The sequence below is a fragment of the Alligator mississippiensis genome, chromosome 3 (genome assembly GCF_030867095.1).
Source record: "Alligator mississippiensis isolate rAllMis1 chromosome 3, rAllMis1, whole genome shotgun sequence".
Taxonomy (NCBI): Eukaryota; Metazoa; Chordata; order Crocodylia; family Alligatoridae; genus Alligator; species Alligator mississippiensis.
In genome coordinates this window covers 290,047,794-290,067,102 of record NC_081826.1, presented here as the reverse complement: position 1 = coordinate 290,067,102, position 19,309 = coordinate 290,047,794, and the positions used below count along the sequence as shown (strand labels likewise).

The following is a 19,309-nucleotide window of genomic DNA, read 5'->3' as shown; positions in this document are numbered from 1 at the left end:
GGGGTTGGGATACCGGGAGTGGGGAGGAACAGACTGGAAAGCCAGAAGGGACAATTGCAATCAACTAGCCTGAGCTTCTTAGAGCAACAGGCCACAGAATTTCACCCAGCATCAAGCCCATAACTTCTGGTTTAACTAGAGCGTATCTTTTAGAAAGCTGTCCAGTCTTGATTTCAAGTGATGGAAAAATCCACCACATCCTCTGCTAACTTGTTCCAGTGGTTAGTAACCCTCAGTGTTAAAAAATATGCATCTTCTATCTAGACTGCTGGAGTGTAGTCTTTGGCTTTCTCACTGCCTGAATCGCAGGGAGAAAGCACTCAGGAAGGCTGCAGGGTGGAACGGTTTTTCCACGAGCCGGGAGACGGACACTATGACCTAACACTCTTCTGCCGTCTCTATTATCTCTGATTGAGGGCTCTGCAATATGCAGATTTTTGGTAAAGCTTTGTGTGATAATAACATTTCCTGTTATTTTAACAGTTTGGCTTCTTCTTCTTTTTTTACTTTCTCTGCTATTAGCTGTGAGAGCAGATAAAACTACAATCATGCTGGAAAAGGATTCTTATTTTTCATTATACGCAAGCATTTAAGGCTACTGCAAAAGGAATCCAGAAAGGTGTCCAAATCCCTGAACGTAACATCTGTGCCAATAATAAACAAATCCACAAGGCTGACACATTCCTCCGTCCCTGCTGGAATAATACAACTGCATTCCTGCCTTCTGGAGGGTTTCTTCCCCAAAGAGTAGGATTTTGCACTGCTACTAATGCAGCCTGCTTCCCCCACGCCCTCGGATGTGTATGCTCATTCCAGAAAGTCTCAAGGCAGCTCTAATGACACTTTAACCAGCCTCGGCCTCAGTGGGTGCTTTGTTCGAGCCCAAACAAAACAAGAATTGACAGCGTTCGAGTGTCTCCTACTGTCCTGTCACACTCGGGAGAGTTTCCTTTGGATGAAGTTTCTTTCCGATGCCATGAGGGCACTACGGAGAGAAAATGCGCCTTGAATGACATCTACCTAGCAGGCCCCTGCACCGTCATACCCGTACTCCCAGATTTCGCTTGGCCGCACTTCTGGAAGGTAAGACAAGGCAATTCAACCCATTTTCAGGGAAGGAACTGAGGCACGGGCAGATGAACCCTTAGACCATCCAGAGAGGGCTGGGCACTGAACTGAAGCACCCTCCTAAATCACAGCCACTGTCTTCACCACAGCACCAACCTTTCTGTCTGGGGAAGGAGCTCGCAAGCAGCGCCTGCTCCGCTGGCTGTGAGCGCGGAGGCGTGTTGCATGAGGAGAGTTTTCCTGGATTCCTCTTAACTGCATTCATGCCTTTCTGTAGCAAATCCATTCAAGAAAGTGCTCTTTTCACCTAGGGTCGGCAGAGGCATGGTGGATGCTTGCAGGCACTGGGGGTGGGGATTTGGGCTGAAAAAGTCTGAACCAAACCAGTTGACTTTTAAAAAAAGAAAGGAGAGAGAAGCAGAATTTTTTTTCTCTCCCCAGTTCAGGAAAAAAAAACTCCGGGGAGTGCAGCCCCCTGCCAGCCGGGCCAACAGCGCCTGCCAGCCTGGCACCCAGACCAGCCCGGAGCGGTGCCAGGCAGCGGGCTGGGGAAGGGCAGTCCTTTTGCAGCTGCTGCTGAGCACTGGGCAAGCGGCACTGCCCAGGAGGGGGCTGATGCCACCTGCCCTGCTCCCTGGCTGCCGGAAGGCGCAGCCCAGCGATCCCCCCTGCCTGGCAGTGCCAGGGCTCAGCCCAGCCCCGCGCGGTCCCAGACTTTCCTCCGCAACTCGGCAAAACTTCCCGGGGAACCACCTGTCTGAGCGGTGCCTGCATCCCACCCGGAGCCCCTGCCCCCGGCGGCGGCACTCACCTGCGGGCGGCGCGGAGGATGCTCCTCTCCTCCCGGCCCAGCTGTGGGCGCAGCTGGCAGCGCTGCCTGCTGCCGCCGGGCTCGGAGCCGCTGGCGCTGGCGGCTGCCGCTGCCCGTGTGCAGGGAGGGCGCCGGGGCTGGACCGTGAGTGTGAGTGTGTGTATGTGTGTGCGTGTGTGTGTGTGTGTGTGTATGTGTATGTGTGTGTGTGTGCGTGTGTGTGTGTGCAAAGGGCCCGGATGCTCCCTCCCTCCGCTGCTTCCCTCCCCCGCCGCCGCCGCCTTCCCCTGCCCTGCCCGCCCGCCGGGGTGCAGGCGGGGGGAGCCGCTGCTCCTGCCCCCGGGGACGGGGGGGCAGCGCCCTGCTCCCCCACCCCTACAGGTGCCCGTGCCAGGGAGATCACCCCGCATTGCGTGCCAGGGAGAGCCCCACATTGCATGCCAGGGAGATGCCCCTCATTGCATATCAGGGAGATCCCTCCTATTGCATGCCAGAGGGATCCCCCCATTGCATGCCAGGGAAATGTCCCCCATTGCAAGCCAGGGAGATGCCCTTCATTGCATAACAGGGAGATCCCCCCATTGCATGCCAGGGAGATGCCCCTCACTGTATGCTAGGGAGATCCCCCATTGCATGCCAGGGAGATGCCCCTCATTGCATATCAGGGAGATCCCCCCATTGCATGCCAGGAAGATGCCCCCCCATTGCATATCAGGGAGATCCCCCACCCCATTGCATGCCAGGGAGATTCCCCCCATTGCATGCCAGGAAGATGCCCCTCACTGAATATCAGGGAGATGCCCCCATTGCATGCCAGGGAGATGCCCCCCATTGCATGCCAGGAAGATGCCCCCCATTGCATGCCAGGAAGATGCCCCCCATTGCATGCCAGGGAGATCCCCACCCATTACATGCCAGGGAGATCCCCCCCCCCACTGCATGCCAGGGAGATCCACCCCCCCCCCCAGTGCATGCCAGGAAGATGCCCCTCATTGAATATCAGGGAGATGCCCCCATTGCATGCCAGGGAGATGCCCCCCATTGCATGCCAGGGAGATGCCCCCATTGCATGCCAGGGAGATGCCCCCCCTTTGCATGCCAGGGAGATCCCCACCCATTACATGCCAGGGAGATCCACCCCCCCCCCCCCCAGTGCATGCCAGGAAGATGCCCCTCATTGAATATCAGGGAGATGCCCCCATTGCATGCCAGGGAGATCCCCCCTCCCCCCCCCCCAGTGCATGCCAGGGCGATGCCCCTCATTGCATATCAGGGAGATCCCCCCATTGCATGCTAGGGACATGCCCCTCATTGCATGCCAGGGCGGGGGCTTCTCCGTCACTGCACCGGGGGGCTTGGCTGCCCCCCCCCCGGCACTGGGCGCTGGGCACCCCGCGCCGCCCCCCTCGCCATGCGGATCAGGCTGCCACGTGGGAGCGGGGAGGGCTGCTCCGGGGACCTTCCCCGCATCTCTGCCCAAACGGGCTGGACAGATCCCAGCGACCACATGCACCGCGGCCGATTGACACGGCCCGGAGCCAATCCGGAGAAAGCGGAGCCAATCCGGAGCGAGGGAAGGCGGAGTTCGCCGTGTGAACGCTCCGGCACCGCTTCCCAGTCGCCAGGCACAAGCTTCACAGGCAGAGAGAGCCTTGTCCTGCTACCTGCTCTTGCACCAGCGCCCTGGGGCTTTCCTGGAAAAAAAACACCTGCCAGCAAAAATCCGGGCAGCAATCCCCCCAGCGCTCCCGGGGCCAGGAAAGCGGTGTGGGAGCCGCTGGGGCCGGTGGCTGAACTCAGCAGCCCCCAACAAGGCAAAGAAAATGTTGGGGATTATGAGGAAGAGAACCGCAAACGAGACCCGGAGTATGGTCGTGCCCCTGTATAACTCCTCCGGGTGTCCGCACCTCTGCTACGGTGCTCAGTTCTGTTGCCCACAGCTCAAAAGGTTATAGGCGAGGTCGAGAAGGTCCAAAGAAGAAATGAGGATGATGAACAGCGTGGAGGGGCTTCTAGATGAGCAGAGATGGAAGAATCATAGACAATGAAGGTTGGAAGGGACCTCGGGAGGTCATATCTAGTCCAACAAAGCAGGACCAGCCCCAACTAGATTATCCCAGCCAAGGCTTTGTCCAGCCAGGCATTAAAAACCTCCAATGGTGGAGATTGCACCACCTCTCTGGGTAACCTGTTCCAGTGTTTATTATAGTCCTAGGGAGAAAATGTTCCTCATATCCAGCCTTGCTGCAACTGGAGACCATTGCTCCTTGTTCTGACACTGGACCTAGCTAGGTCTGTCACCCGACCTAGGGTCTGGTCCATCTGCCACCACTGAGAGATGAGGCCTAACTCAGTTCAGGAAAGAGACGATTTCTCCAACTGCAACCCATTTGCTTTGTCGCCCCTTGCCTGCCTGTTACATCTTTTCTTTTAGACTGTCAGCTCTTTCAGGCAGGGACTGTTACGCACTGTGTGTTTGCATGGGGTGCAGCACAATGGCTGTTCCTTCTGCATGCTATTGCAATAGGAATGAAAATAATAATACAAGGGATCCTGCAGTTCCCACTCAAGCAATGCTCCAGTGAAAGCCAATGGGATCCATGAGCTCAAGAGGTGGCATGGGAAGGAAGCATAAAAAGATGTGCAAACACATCAAATTTAGGAGATTAACCAGGAATGGAGATGTCTGTCATGCAGCCCTGCTGAGAGGGCTTCTCTCATCTCTCATCCCTCCATCTCTAGTGCATGGAGCCAGCAATGGAATAGCTTGGATCTGAGCTGTCCACAGGGAACCACTGCTCTACAGTAGCATCCCCCTTCTTTGAGACCTCCCGGATGCTCCTCCCAGATGTGTGCATATGGATCTAGGATATGGAAACTGTTGAAGCAAAGAAATCTGTGCCTTACCCCGTACCAGCCTTATGAATTTCTCATTATAAATCCCACTGGGAGTTAGGGACATTTGAGTAGCATTCATTCCCATTGGGTTCCTTTGTACCTGCTACTGCTCACTGGATTGCCTGGGCTGGCAGAGGGGGTGTAGAGAGAGAGAATAGCATCACAGAGCAGAAGGCCCTCCATGGACTTTGTGGGGGAAGTCCTGTTGCCCATGGATCTCAAGATGACGATGCTATACCCTATGCATCTCCCGCAATTACTAATATTATCCCTGAATTCAAACAAAAATGTGATTAATCTGCAGAATTGTATGGGCCAATCTTCCACCTCCATCAGGTACATCCACCAGAGAGTAAGGACTGGTCCTCCAAAAGTAGGTAAGTCAATCCTATTTACCAGTAGTATTCCTTAAAAATAGAAGAGTTAATGATTCCTATTATATGCTATCTATGAAGAGTAATAAGGATCATAGAACCATAGGAAGGGACCCTCAGAGGTCGTCTAGTCCACCCCCCTGCCAGAGGCAGGTTCACCCCTATCCAAACCACTGTATACAAATCCATTGTCTAACTACACAGTAAAACTACACGGTGAACCCTGACACAACCGCAAGGCCTAACACCGCAACTTGCCCAAGGTAAAGCAGGGAGGCATCAGTGGCCAATGTCCTACTCCTGCAAGAGTGGTTAACATACACTCAAGATATCAGAGGAAGACAGCCATGCTCCCCCACTGCAGAGGAAGGTAAAGCCCCTTATAGTCTGTACCAGTCTGACCATGGGGGAAAATTCCTTCCTGATCCCAAAAATGGTGACTGGTCTGACCCTGAGCAGTGGGCAAGACCCTCTAGCCAGGAACTTCCAAGTTAAGTGCCAGCAGAAGCACTGGCACACCCCAGTTAAAATCTCCAGCCTTGGCTGCAGCCAACACTCAGTGCTTCTGAGAAAGGCAAACCCTCCCCCCCAACACTTCCCCTGTCTCTGACAATTGCAGCAACAGGAGGAGGGGAAACATCCACAGCACCTCCCTTGGGTGAGTCAAATATTTATTCCTTCCTCCTGCAAAATCAGCAAGCTCCGTACAGCAGGTTTGCCTGATAATTTTTTAATGGGAAATCTATAAAAAACACAAATCAGAAGGTAACGTACATTTTGTTTCATCCGGCAACCCTGCCTGTCATCGGTTTCCTCTTTCCTCCCTTCCCTTCCTTCCCTGGCAGGTTCCAGGGCGCAGCAAATTTTAACATTAACCAGCTGCTGAAAACACCATTCTTCGCATCAAGACTTTTTTTTCCCCCTCCTTTGCGCACAAATCTAAATCTAGGACATTTCCAGGACATTTCCATGATATCTGTTTTCATGGCATTTGCTTTATAGGGAAATTGAGTTTCAAGCCGCTGTTGCTGGGCATCCCGTTCTAAAGCGGGTTCTTTTCTACGTCAGGCACAATAGAGCCAAGAGACTTTTTGCTGCTGCTCCAAGACTGATAACAACATTAATAATCCAGTGATGCGAACTGGGGTCATCAAAACACAGGGTTGGAAGGAACCACAAGCTCATCTCTTCCAGTCCCTTGCACAGATGTGAAATGTGCTGCTCTGAAACCATCGAAATCAGAACCCCCTCTGGATTCTGCTTGGAAACCTCCAATGAAAGAGGTTCCTCAGCTTCCCTGGGCAGCTTGCCCCACTTGTCCTGCAGGTCTGACAGTCAGAAGGTTTGTCCTAAGATGTGATCTGTATCTGCTGTGCTGTAGCCATAACCCTAGGTGCATTGCCAAGATTCAACTCCCATTGATTTCAAAGGGAATCTCCCATAACTGATTGGTGTTTAAGGGGATGCTAGGCCTGGGGTTCCCATTACACTCTCCTCTGCTGGTTCAAGGGGATGCTTCCACGGTGGAAAGTGAGGATGATGAGCTGTGTGGACAGCAGCCAAGCTTGTAGTCCATGAAGCTTTAATCTGACTCAGGGTCAGATTAACTCTGTAGTGGGCCCTAGGCAAAGAAACTCTGAGGAGCTACCAGCTGCTTGTGGAAAGAAAGCGCACCAGTGATACAAGGTACCCTGTTGCCAGCTGAGGGTGGGGACTTCCTTCCAGCCCCTTTCCTGGCAGACCCACTGCTCGCTAGTGCCAGAATTGGGCCCTGATTATCTTTAAAATGACAAGCCCGTGGAAAACCCGCCCTGGTGTTAGACAGGAGGAAAATGATGCTGCTCTCTGATCTCTTGTTGGCTTCCTTGCTGTCACAGCCTGCCTGTGAGAGAGTGTGTGATGCCAGACAGGCATGGGCTAGGATCAGGGGAATCTGGGGGCTGTGGGTGGAGGAGTGGGAGATAGGGACCATCTTACACAGGTTCTTATGAGAACCCCTGATGGCCTCTACCAAAGCCTCCCTAGATGTGTGGTACGTATCATCAAACATGGCTCGCCCTCTGGCAGGGTTTTCTATGCGCAGCTTTGATCATTATTTGCTTCATACCAGTAAATAGGGGCCTTATCTGACCCTAAGGGTCCATTCGGAGAGGGTATCTTTTCTTTCGGTACCTCCGTATAGAACAGGAGGGCACTGGTCTGGCTCCAGAGAAGTATCCCCTTGCACTGCCATTACCCATGAGGGACCTTCTGGAGACCTGGGGGCTCACATGCAAAGAGGAGCTAGGCAGCATGTAGGTGAGTGGGCTGCAAGAGAGGGACACCTGTGCCAAAACCCTGGGTGTCAGGGTGCTCCCAGAGATACATCCTGGGTTTATGTAAGGTTACATCCATCGCATGCGTAAGCCCAGGTTATTAGTTAGCCTAGAAATTACAGTTTGCCACACGCACTTGAGTCAAATAACAGAAAAAATAAACAGATGTATTTCATGGAAAGAAGAAGTGATCAAATACTTTGACGACAGCATATCAAACTGACATAACCCTAACCCTACTCTTAGACTACCACCTAACCCTCCTACCATTGCTATGGATGTCCTCCAAGGTCAGCTTCCCCACAGTCACCGCTTGCTCCCTTCACCAAACCTCCAGCCCACCTCTCCTCACAGGGAGCCCTCTCCTAACTGTTGCTCACTCCAGAGTATTTCTCCGCAGCCCTCCTCCTACCCTCAGGGGGACCAGAGCATCCTCTCAAGTGTCTGCCCGCGGCACTCATTTCCCTTCACCAGCTCCAGTAAGTTCCCCAGGAGGAGGCAAAATATCCTGAATGCCTCCCTTCTGCAGCTCTGCGAGGATCCCAACCAGGATGATTGTTGGAAAGCGCCAGCAATGTAGTTCCAGTGTGAAGACGGCTGTTCCTCTAGTCCAAATGATCCTGTATATTCTATGCCTTCCCTCTGTTTTAAAGTGATCCAAATGTCTCTCTCAATGCAAACTTTTCCCTTTCTTGCCCAGCCACAGAAAAACAACCCAAACCTGGACACTTGCAATTTGCAGGTGAACTAAGTAGAAGAATAGATCTGTTTCTCCTGACTTCTCTGAGTCTTGCTCTAAGCACCATGCACGCCTGGAAGGTAAAACCCCACAATTCAAGTGCTCACGCATGTAAAAAGCTAGGAAACAGAAGACTTAAAGCTGTGCTGAGTTCCCTTTACCAGGACTTTTTAGATGGGGCATGACATGCATCTTCAAAGAAGCGTTACTGCTTTGTCGGTGCTAGGGTTGGGCTGTCTCCACTTTTTCTAAGGCCTTTACCCAGAAAGTATCTTCACACCAAGTACGTCCCCATCTGCAAAGACAAAAAGAGGTTGCACAGAATAAAATGCCCTATGACATAAATTGTGGATAAGTCTGACTAGACAAAGGGCCAGGGTATAACTGGCATTTGTGCATAATTTGTGGCAGAGGGAGCAGGGAAAGAAAGGTTGTAACGTCTTTATGCTGATAATCAAATGCACATACTTATTTAGGGAATGAATGGGTGATGGTATTTTCCTAGGACAAAAGATTCACAGCGCTTTCAGCCTGTAATTTCAGATCATATAAATCATGATAAGAGAGAGCACAGTGTGAGTTACTTATTCTGTCAAAGCCATTTTGCTCTAGCTTGCAGCACTTCCCATCAATCCCAGCAGAAAGTCCCAGACGGCAAGATGGGTCCAGCTCCCTTGATTTCATTTACACAGGCTCAGGGTTTGGTCCTTCATAATTAAAGGAGAAGTGTACAGAAGACAGCAGTCATACCATTGCCTCTCAGTTTATAACCACACCCCTCACCAATACAGATCTATGCTTCAGAAATAAATGTCTGCCCGTTAAATATGCTGTGAATGCTCACAGCTGAAGCGCAGGCTTCTGCCAAGAAATCTAATGGGCCATCCCTTATCATTGTAACATTATTTGCTTTGCGCAGTAATTGATTTTGGTCTGGAGCTGACAGTGTAACAAGTGACAAAGTTGAATTTAATTATTTTTTTTCCTTTTTTTGGTTTTTTTTTTTGGTGATACCCGAATAACTCTTGCAGGCCCCGAATCTAAGCTATCAAACTAGTTTCTGTAAGGAAAGCTAGGGCGTGCATTTACAGCACATCACCTACTGCATGGGTAACTGCCCATATGCACATTCCTGTCCCGGGGTAACTCTGAGGTCACTTGCAGCACAGAAGCAGGATAAGCTACGTCACATTTACCGCAGAGTAAGAGCGTCCGCATGGGCAGCTACCACAGAATAATGGGTGTGCTGTCAGTTCAGACTTTAGCTAACCGTGAAGTACATTGTTCAGTATGCAGTCCCGTAGCAAGTGGGGGAAAGGGGAGCGACTGCCCTGGGCACCCAAGTGAAGGGGTGCCAACAGGCACTGCCCACCCAGGGTGGGACATGAGACAGAGCCACGAGTGATTCATTTGGGGGACGTGGGGATGGGGGCAGGGCAGCTCCCACTGCTGCGTGCACTCCTGGGCAAGCATGGGGGGACATGTGCCCCCTGAATCTGTGCATGGGGCGAGGGCAGGCTGCCGCTGCGGGCTTTGCCCCAGGCGCCAAACTTCCTTGCCATGGCACTGTAGTATGTTCTTCTCTCTCACTAGTGTAGCAGCAGCCTAAGCCACTGCCTTCAGTGGCATTACTCCATATTTACAGTAATGTGTAAATGTGCAAACAAAATCAGGCCTTTTGAGAAGAGGAGGAGTTCGGAGAGCAGAGCCCTGGCTGTTTGAAGAAGGGTGAGAAAGAAAGCGATAGGGAAGACTGAAGTACTAGGGTTGGTAGGCCCCCACGGCTCTGCTCTCAGTGAAGGATGTACCCGCACATTTCCCATGTACAGCACACCCTGGCTAGACTCAGCAAACCTGGACAGGTGACAGCTGGGGTGCTCCAGTGATAGCCTTGCACCACTGCTCTCAAGCACTCTGGAGTCAGAGGTCTCAAGACTGGCCATGGGACCCCTCTCACCCCAGGTGGCTTCACTGCTGCATTTCTGGGTTTGTGCGTAAGAGCAGGAGCAGGTGAGTGGGATGTGCGCAAAAGGGTTTCTCCCCGAGCGTGTTAGGAACGCAGTACAGGCAGTCCTCAGACTTACGACACAATTGATTCCTGACAACCATGTCTTAAGTCGAAATGTTGTAACTCAGAACCAATTTTCCCATAGGAAGCAATTTTATAAATGTGCGATTGGTTCCTGAACCAAGGCCCGGTACCCTAGTTTCACCAAAAATAACCCAGAATTTTGTACTCAATCAATTATAGATGAGTAATATAGCTACATTCATGTATTTACATTGCAAATAGCAATCATATTGATTTGGAAGGACTTCTCTGAGGTGACTTTTTGAAGGGATTTTGGCTGGAGTCTTCTCAGGAGACTTGGCTGCAGGTTTTTCTGGAGTCTTGTCCACCTTCTTAAAGAAAGTGTCCAAGGAAATTTGGACGGATGCTCTCCAGGGAGACGGGCGACGCAGGCAACTTGCTCACTGGCATCGCATTGCATTGGATCAAGTGCCACAAAGTCAACACTGACATCAGAAAGTCAAAACGGTGTCAATTTATAAATGTCATAAGTGCTGTTCGTTGTAACTCGAAACGTCTCAAGTTGAGGACTGCCTGTATAGATCTACCCCTTAAATTGTTTTCTGGATCTGCCATAGATTGTCTTGGTGACCCAGGGCAAATCACTTAAAACTCTTCGTGCCTCGAATTTTCACCTACACTGAGGCTAATAATTCTTGCTTTTTCTTGTCTGTTGAGAATATGGACTTTGTCTGGCAGAATGTAACAAAGGAGGGCCACCCTTTCTACCGGTGTCTTCAGGCATCGCACAGATTGGACAGGAAGAGAGAAGCCAGGAAACCAGGGATAAAATCCTGGTCCCAGTTCTGCGGGGCAGGGTTTCACCTCGGGTGTGGACAGACCTTTTGGATACATCCCTTAGGTGCTGTGAGGCACTTAGGTGCTCTACTGATGGGTGCAATAGGGGGACCTAGCTGGAAGAGAGGGGGAGATCGCAGTTGTGAAACTACGTGAGAAAAGGAGGGGTATATGTGGGGGGAGGGATATACCCTGTGCTAGGGGTGAGCTGATATAACTGAATGCAGTGACCAAGGACCAATTAATCTGCAGGGGCAGGAATTGACCCAGTGTTACCACAGGTTGCTTCATGACAGCCAGTTCTCTGAAGCTCATGGCAAATGCAAGCACGCTCCCTAAGACCAGCCCGTGGGGTTGCAATGGTGTAACCAAGAGCAGCATCTGACTCTGGATGCTTAGCTTAAAACAGCCAAATGACTGAACAGATGGCTTCTTTTTATTTGCATTCTACTCGGATTTGCAAGTCTAGCAGAAAAAAAAACTTGATTTCTGACATTTTGCTTGTCCTCAGAGCCTAGCGCAGTTTCTGTTACACTGGCATTTGCATGAACCGTGTTGCTTCAGGCACCGAAATCTCCCTGGCTTTAACTCCAGTCTAAGCCAAATGTCCAGAGCCACGAGCCACCTCCCCTCTCCAGCTTGTTTGTGCACTTTGCCAAGTGATGTCACACTTCCACTACCAAAAGGATCAAGAGAAAACAGTCATTTAGGGCTTGGGGAAGGAAAGCACAGGTTTGGAGTTAAACTGGGCTTGAAAATATACCATCTGTAGGCCTGAAATGAGAGGCTCTGCGGCGATGAGGTTTACCTACACTTAAAAATATCCTAGGTGGTCCATGCACTTGGATAAATTTAGCAGAGTCCTGTGCTTGCTGACATACAGTTAAATGAAAATAATAAAGATGGCCCAAGCAGAACATCTGCTGGCCAATTAAAAAGATTGCACCAAAGATGATAATTGCCGTGACTAGTGATAATCCTCCAGGCTAGCTTATGTATGTACAGCCCTTCTTCTGAGCAAAATAGGCATTGCTCAGAGATCCTGCACTAATAAAGCAAATAGAGATTCTCAGTTAGTGCACGTGGGAGAGGCCTGTGCTTTTGGGTAGAAGTTTCAAGCCCACCGAGTGAATATAAACTTCTGAGCACCTGTAAGATCACTACTTCCCTGCTCCTGCAGTGTCAGGGCACCAGCAGTGCCTGGGTTTCCCCAGTTCTTACCTGTGGCATGTTATAGGGTATGCTTTGCGTTTGGGATTTTGTTCCTCGCAGCAGTGGATGAGAGTCCAAAGTGGTGATTTGGGGGATTCCTTTGGTTAACAATCACCTGTGAACATGGAGGGCTAGACTTGATGGACCAGGAGATCCATTCCGGCCCTATGTTCCTACATCCCTATGCTACTAGAAGTTCTCAGTTATCATAATGGCATATACATAATATGCTAATGTAATAGCAAAATAATTAGCTAGGTAAATCCTCAAGTCCCACTGTAACCCATGGGAATCTCCTTGTGTAAGAACCTCAGGATTTGGCCAATGGATAGAGATATTTTTAAATAATACACTAGTTATACTTGACGTGAAATTTCCAATGAACAAAGTGCGTTTAATCTTACTATGAGCTCCAGGGCAAACAAAATTGCCACTAAAGGAGATTTCTCCTTCCCTTGGAATTTCACCTGCATTTCAGCCAGGATGGAGATGGTTATGAGCAGAATTAAAGCAGCCCAACTGTGCGCATCCACACTGATGAATGTGCTACAGATTCAGCCGTTGTCAGGTACGTGCTTGGTCATTTTCAGTATTTCTCCTGTGTTCATGGAGCACTGTGACCCCCCTCTGGTGGCTATTTTAATTCCTACATTTTTTCCCTAGCTGCTATGGCTACGTACCTTACTGGAGAAGGCTACTCCTCTGCATACAATGTTTTAAATCTAGTTGGGAGCATGGTTTTGTTTAAAAATCTCATAGTCCCGATAGGTCCATGTTCTTTCTCAGGTACAAGGGGCTACGTTGTCATTGTAGAATTAGGCTGATCATCTAGAACGATTGTATGATGTCAGTGTACCAAAGCAGGCTCTTAAATTGAGGATCACAGGGTGAAATCTTGGTCCTCCTGATGTTGATGGGAGTTTTGCTGTTGTCTTCAATGGGGCCAGGAGTTCTGAATCCTGCATGAGGCAACTAAATGGTTGCAGGGGCCCTGGTCCTCCATCTGCCTGTGCCATCACGGGCAGAGCGTCTGAGCTCAGGACCATGGCCTGCACTGCCCACCTGCACGCTGGTGTAAATCAGAGTGCTCAGACTGGGGATGTGTGCGCCCAGGCTTGAAGCCAGGACTTTGAATCTTCCTTTGAGGCTTCTCTGTTGTGTTTATGAAGCAAAATAAATGAAGCAGGAATCAAGGAGCATAACTGGATGAATGTCCCTGGCTTGTAGTCTGTGTCTCCGGCTTAACATTGTGCTTGTTGCTTTTGGCTGTTCTTATCACTGGGATTCACCACTGAAGTGAAGGGTTGTGCTAAGACTTGCGCACCACCCAGGTGTTTATACCCTCAGGGTTTTCATGGTGATCAGGCAGAACGGCCAGGCTGCTTTGGTGTAAAACTGGGATGCCTGCACGACAGAAGAAGGAAAGTACTGCACCTTCCTCCACAGCTGATTCTCTTTTCCTCCCCTTCTGCTCAACAAGTGTCCCTCCAAAACCCACTCCTGTATCTCCCTTCCCTCAAATCTCTCTTCTCCACACACTCCCATCTGAAAACATTAGCTCATCAAACCCTTCTTTCTGCTCTCTCTCCCGTAGAAAATCGTCGAAATTAAGAGCTGGAACTAGGGACCTCGGAAGATCATCGAGTCCAACCCCCCTCCTCTGTGCAGGAATATGGTGAGATCAAATGATCCCAGCAAGGTGTCTGTCCAGTCTCCTCTTGAAGGGGACTGCACCACCTCCTCGGGAAGTCTTTCCCAGACTCTGGTCACCCTTACCGTAAAGACGTTCTTCCTTGCATCCAACCTGAAACCATCCTAACAGTTTATATCCATTGCTCCGTGTCCTCCCCTACGGTGCCCTAGGGAACAGTTTTTCTCCCAGCTCCTGATATTCACCCCTTACATACTTATAGATGGCCACCAAGTCCCCCCTCAGTCTTCCCTTCCCCAGTCCCAGATCCCTTAGTCTTTCCTCATAAGGTTTGTCCTCTTGGCCCTTATTCATTCTCGTGGCCCTTCTCCGGAACCTTTCAGGATTCTCCACGTTGTTTTTGAAATGCGGTGCCCAGAACTGGACACAGTCCTCCAGCTGGGCTCTCACCAGCACCAAGTAGAGAGGAAGTATCACTTCCTTAGCCCTGCTTGCAACGCATCAGCGAATGCATCCCAGTATGCTAACAGCCATGGTTATGCCGGCTCATGTTCATCCGGTGATCAACCATAACACAAACCCAGACATAGTGGGACTCACTGAAACTTGGTGGGATCCAACACATGACTGGGCGGTGCATATCCGGGGCTATAGGCTGTATAGGCAAGATAAAACAGGGAGGAAAGGCGGGGGTGTGGCGCTCTACGTCAAAGAGCAATACACATCCTCTGCAAACAGCACTGGGTCTGAGGTAGGGCAAATGGAGGTGCTCTGGGTCAGAATTGAAGGGGGTCGGGGGGAAAGGGACCTAACAGTGGGGTCTACTACAGCCCACCTAACCATGGAGAAGAGCTGGACCGGGAATTCTCAGGTCAGCTCACGGAGGCAGTTAAGTCAAGGGACATGGTCATCATGGGTGACCTAAACTACCCGGACATCTGCTGGGAAGAGCAGTCAGCCAGGTCTGACCGCTCACGTAGGTTCCTAGCCAAGTTACAGGACCTCCATCTAACCCAGGAGGTGCACAGTCCCACCAGGGGAAATGCCTTGTTGGACCTAGTCCTGGTCACACGCAATTACCTGGTGAGGGGTCTGCGGGTGCTCAACCACCGAGGCAATAGTGACCATCGCCTACTGGAATTCACCATCCAGCGCAAGGTGGCAAAGACCTGCAGCAAGGCAGCAGCCCTGGACTTCAGGAGGGTGGATTTCAATGAGGTAAGGAGACTAGTTGGGGAGGCACTGAGGTCCCAGAGGGGAGGAGAGCTGGGAATCCAAGAAGAGTGGTCGTTCCTAGAGGAGACGATCCTCCAAGCCCAAAGCGTGACAATCCCCACGCGGATCAAAGGGAGCAAGAGTGCTCAAAAGCATCCACGAATGCCTCAAAGCATACACCTAATGGAAGGGAGGAGCCATCACCAAGGGGGATTATACCTCCTTGGCTCGAGATTGTAGGGGGACTATTAGGAAGGCTAAGGCAGAGATGGAACTGGGACTAGCAACCCGGATCAAAGATAACAAGAAGTCCTTTTTTAAATACATAGGGGGTAAAAAGAAGGTACCAAATAATGTGGGGCCTCTGCAGGACATGCTTGGTAATCTGGTGGTAGCATCAGATGACAAAGCTAATCTCTTTGACAGATGTTTGCTTCCATTTTTCTGAGCAGGAACTGGGACATCCCCCGCACTGGGACCCCGGACGGACCCAGGGGAGGCGCAGCCAGGCCCAGGGTCAGGGAGGACCTAGTCAGGGCACTTCTGGAGGGACTAGATGTGTTCAAATCAGCTGGTCCTGACGATCTCCACCCCAGAGTGCTGAGGGAAGTGGCAGAGGTCATTGCGGGACCCCTGGCATGGCTTTACGAGCACTTGTGGTGCTCCTGCGAGGTGCCAGAGGACTGGAAAAGGGCCAATGTGGTCCCCATTTTCAGAAAAGGGAGAAAAGAGGACCCAGGGAACTATAGGCCAGTTAGTCTTACCTCGGTCCTGGGGAAGTCTTTGAGAAAATTATCCAGGAATCTGCGAGGGGCCAGCAGGGGAGATTATGCTTAGGGGCAACCAACACGGGTTCATTTGAGGCAGGTCCTGTCAGACCAACCTGGTGGCCTTCTATGACCAGGTCACAAAAGCCTTGGATGCAGGTGTCGCAGTGGACGAAGTCTTCCTGGACTTTAGGAAGACCTTCGACACTGTCTCTCACCCCATCCTCATTAAAAAATTAGGGGACTGTGGTGTCAACGCCTACACAGTCAGATGAGTTGCAAATTGGCTGGAGGGCTGCACACAGAGAGTGGTGTCGGATGGGTCATATTCAACCTGGAGGAATGTGGGCAGTGGGGTCCCCCAGGGCTCGGTCCTTGGGCCTGCACTGTTCAATATCTTCATTGGCGATTTGGACAAAGGAGTGAAAAGCACCTTGTTCAAGTTCGCAGATGACACTAAAATTTGGGGAGAAGTGGGCATGCTAGAAGAGAGAGACAGGCTGCAACTAGATCTGGACAGGTTACAGGGGTGGGTGGATGAGAATAGGATGGGTTTCAACACTGACAAGTGCAGGGTGCTGCACCTGGGGAGGAAGAACCAGCAGCATACCTACAGGCTGGGGAACTCCCTTCTTGTCAGTGCAGAGGCAGAAAAGTATCTTGGAGTCATTATTGATGCCAAAATGAACATGGGCCGACAGTGTGGGGACACAGTCAGGAAGGCTAACCACACCTTGTCATGCATCCACAGATGCATCTCGAGCAGGTCCAAGGAGGTGATCCTCCCCCTCTATGCGGCACTGGTCAGGCCGCAGTTGGAGTACTGCGTCCAGTTCTGGGCACCGCACTTCAGCAGGGATGTGGACAGCATCGAGAGGGTCCAGAGGAGGGCCCCTCGCATGATCAGTGGGCAGCAGGGCAGGTCCTACGAGGGGAGGCTACGGGACCTGAACCTGTTCAGCCTCCACAAGAGAAGGCTGAGAGGGGATCTGGTGGCTGCCTATAAACTTGCCAAGGGGGACCAGCAGGCAATGGGAGAGTCCCTGTTCCCCTGAGCACTACCAGGAGTAACAAGGAACAACGGTCATAAATTGACTGAGAGTAGATTCAGGCTAGACATCAGGAGGCGCTACTTCACTGTCAGGGCGGCTAGGAGCTGGAACCAACTTCCAAGAGAAGTGGTGCTTGTCCCTACCCTGGGAGTCTTCAAAAGGAGGCTAGACAGCCACCTAGCCAGGGTCATTTGACCCCAACATCCTTTCCTGCCCATGGCAGGGGGTCGGACTAGATGATCTGCTTAGGTCCCTTCTGACCCTACCAACTATGAAACTATGAAACTATAACCCCAAGGTCCCTTTCAGTCATCGTGCTGGCCAGGACATCTCCACCTAACCTATATTCATGTCTCTGGTTACTTCTCCCCAGGTGAAACGCTCTGCATTTATCCTTATTGAACTGCATCCAGTTCCACTCCACCCACCTTTCCAGCTTGTGCAGGCCTGCTTGGATCCGCATCGTATCCCCTAGCATGACTGCTTTTCCCCATAACTTAGTATCATCCACAAACCTGGCCAGCGTGCTTTCCACATCCTCATCTAAATCGCTGTTAAAGATGTTGACCAGCACGGGGCCAAGAACTAAACCCTGCGGGACACCACCTTCCTGCATATAGAAATGGACCTTTTCTGCGCTCTGAGGTTCGCTACCTTGAGGAACAACCACCCTTCCTGAACTCCCTTCCCCTCCAGTCCCTCTTCCCATAGGGTCTCTCCCACTATTTCCCAAAGCTCATTGAAGTCAGCCTTCCTGAAGTCGAGCACCTCTGTCCTACTGGCTGACTTCCCATGGTCAGGGCTGAGTGAGCACCAAGCATTTTAAAAGTACGACATGTTGTACGTACACCAAAATCATGCTTTTTGTCTCAGCCACATGTTTAAGTTTGTGACAGGGATCACTCAGGAGACTGTACGCAGGGCAATCCATAAGTGTACAGCAGCCAAGCGCAGGTCTTTGACCTCTTGGTCTTGCATGTGTGGCTGCACTTGGCTGGGAGCACAGGGGGCCTCTGAGTAAAGCAAGGTGCAACTCTTCACCTTTGTTACACAGGAAATTTTGATATTTAAAGTTGCATTTTTGTTCTGAATTAGAACTAAAGCAGCCTTTTTAAAATTCCTGTGAAACAAAAAATAAATAAATAAAAATATCATTTTGAAAAATTCATTTCAAAACAAAGATTTTGTGTCCAATTTTTCCCCATTTTTATGTTACTCTTCTTTTTATATCACTTCAAGATATGTCAGTAATAGTACTGCATAATATGACATATATTATGCCAAGACATGTCATAATATGCCATCCTTATGTTAGCCTAGAATAATTTTCCTGAGCTACTGAAAACAGCTGTTCTTCTGTTGTAATACACTGATTGCTTTCCCTCTCTTCTTGTTTAAAGTGTCTCCAGTTTGTGGTATAACAAATCAGCCTGACACTCAACAAGGAACAAATACATAAAAGAAAATACAAAACATTTTTTTCTGGTTTTTTTCATGGCAAAATTTTCTAAAGCAAAAAAAAAAAAATGTTTCCAATGGAAAATGCTGTTGACATCAATCAGATTTTGAGTGTGTGCGTGTGTGTGTATGCGTGCGCACACACAATTTATAGGAGCAGCATTTTCCAATGAAAACCTGTTTAAACAAAAATGCTTCAACCAGCTTTTAATATTCCCGATTGCTGATCAGACAGCAAACTATGTAGCAGTAACTTCTGGGAACACTCAGATTTTTGGTAGTATTTAAACACATCGGTGGGATTCATGTGAAAGCACCTAGGCTTCTGAGAAATAGCGGGTGCCTCTTTACATTGTTAGGTGCTTAAACATCCTTCAAACAATCCGGTCCTCAGGACCAGGTATACTTAAGGGCCTTGAGCACAACTAGGGGTGGTTTTGCAAGTCTCAAAGCACACATGGAGCCCTCTTCAAGGTGCAGGACATGTGCAAGTTTTAGAACACCCTAGCATTAACCTTTCTGGACCTCAGACCCCCAGCAATGGGGATAATGCTTCTGTTAAGTGAGTTTGTGGCCTGTTTCTGAATGAGTTAATGCAAGCAGGCAATGTGTCAGGATGATTAAAGGCACAACTTGAGCTACCAGAACCACATCTGAAGTGTGCACAAGTGCTGGTGATGCTGTTACTAAAATAGTCTCCATTTCTCCCAGAAGCAGGAAGGACAAATATCTCTGAACTTCCTCTCAGTTACTCCCTGAAACAAGGATACTTCTCGTCTGGAAGGAGCCGCATGCCTTAGTGGCTATCTGGCACACCAAAAAAGCACCCTTGCTCACCCAGGCAGCGTGTTAACTCTGCTATACCCCATACTACGGAGGG

At 50.3% G+C, this 19,309-nt stretch overlaps 1 protein-coding gene and 1 long non-coding RNA gene across 3 annotated transcripts in view; one reads left to right on the top strand and one right to left on the bottom strand.

The window, feature by feature from the left end:
* ZBTB7C (zinc finger and BTB domain containing 7C) overlaps positions 1-2,080 on the bottom strand; it is a 261,260-nt gene extending 259,180 nt beyond the window's left edge. For both annotated transcript variants that reach the window (XM_019496062.2, XM_006268945.3), the window contains exon 1: positions 1,880-2,080. The gene's annotated coding sequence lies outside the window, so the exon portion shown is untranslated. The remainder of the gene's footprint in view (positions 1-1,879) is intronic.
* LOC132249657 (uncharacterized) lies at positions 537-18,444 on the top strand. The gene is made up of 3 exons (XR_009461176.1): positions 537-1,083; positions 13,881-13,961; positions 17,345-18,444. It is a non-coding gene; the product is annotated as an uncharacterized LOC132249657 (long non-coding RNA).
* Positions 18,445-19,309: the final 865 nt, after the last annotated feature.